Raw genomic sequence first — 1,614 nt, 5'->3', positions numbered from 1 at the left:
CCCGCTGTCCGGTTCCCGGTATCCGGTGTACACTGCCCGGTACCCGGTGTCCGCTGCCCGGTGTCGGGTGTCCGGTTCCCACTGCCCGGTGTCCTGTACCCCGTGTCCGGTTCCCGGTGCCCGCTGCCCGCTACCCCCTGTCCGGTGTCCGGCACCCGGTGTCCGGTGTTCGCTGCCCGGTACCCGGTTCCCGGTGCCTCTCCGGGGCTCTCACCGGAGCTCACCCCTTTCCCCCCTGTCCCGGGCAGCGCCGCCTTCCCCAATCCCGTCCGACCCTTCCGGGGGCACTTCCAGGGACGGAGCGGCCGCAGCAGCTCCGGAAAATCCGTTCCGACCCCTCGGCACCCCCGCGGGGAGAATTTTATTCCCAATATCCAAAAAGAAACCAAATTTTCTTCGATCTGAACACATTTCCTCTTGTTCCGGTGCTCTTGTCACACTCGCGGGCGCCGGGGGACAGCGGGGACAGCGGGACCGGTGGCGGGCGGTAGAACGGGGCCGGCGGGTCGGGAACACCGGGCGGGAGCGGGAATAGGGACCGGGACCGGGAGCAGCGGGCGGGAGCGGCGGGAGCGGAGGTGCGGGAACGGGAGCAGGGACCGGGACCGGGAACAGCGGGAGGCAGGGGCGGGAGCGGGACCAGCAGGAGGCGGTGGCGGGCGGTAGAACGGGGCCGGCGGAACGGGAATAGCGAGCGGGAGCGGCGGGAGCGGGAGCAGAACCCGGGACCGGGAACAGCGTGGAGGAACGGCGGGAGCGGCAGTGCGGGAACGGGAGCAGCGGGAGCGCGAACGGGAGCGACGGGAGCGGGAGCGGCGGAGGCGGGTGCGGGAGCGGCCGTGCGGGAACAGGAGCGGCGGGAACGGGAGCAGAACCACCCACCGGGACCGGGAACTGCGGGCGGGAGCGGCAGTGTGGGAACGGGAGCGGCTGGAGCGGGAACGGAAGCTCTGAGAGCGGGAACAGAACCCGCGACCGGGACCGGCAACAGCGGGCGGGAGCGGCGGGAGCGGCAGTGCGGGAACGGGAACGGGAACGGGAGCAGAACCTGCGACCGGGACCGGGAACAGCGGGCGGGGGAGAGGCAGTGCGGGAACGGGAGCGGCACCGCCAGGGGGCGGCAGCGGAGGCGGCGGGAGCGGCGGTGCGGGAAGAGGAGCGCACCGAGGGGGGCGGCGGGGCCGTAAGGGCGGCCGGGGCCGGGGAGAGCGGCGGCGACAGCGGCGACATCGGGATCGGTGACAGCGAGGACATCGGCGACAGCGGGGACAGCGGGGACAGCGGGGACAGCGGGATCGGTGACAGCGGGACCGGGCAGAGCGGGGACAGCGGGGACAGGGAGCGGCAGTGGCGGCGCGGCGCCGGCAGGGGGCGGCAGTGGCGGGCGGAGGCGGCGGCGCGGCCCGGCCCGCTCCAAGATGGCGGTGCGGAAGAAGGACGGCGGCCCCAACGTTAAGTACTACGAGGCCTCGGACACCGTCAGCCAGTTCGACAACGTGCGCCTGTGGCTCGGCAAGAACTACAAGAAGGTAGGTTCCGTGCGGGGAAACCGCCGCCATCCGTTATCCGCTGCTATCCGCCCGGCCCGGCCTGTCACGGCCCCGCCGCCGCCGC

Source organism: Malurus melanocephalus, unplaced genomic scaffold (assembly GCF_030028575.1).
Source record: "Malurus melanocephalus ecotype Western Australia unplaced genomic scaffold, MMel_1.1 scaffold_2810, whole genome shotgun sequence".
NCBI lineage: Eukaryota > Metazoa > Chordata > Aves > Passeriformes > Maluridae > Malurus > Malurus melanocephalus.
Note: the sequence above shows the minus strand (reverse complement) of the source record.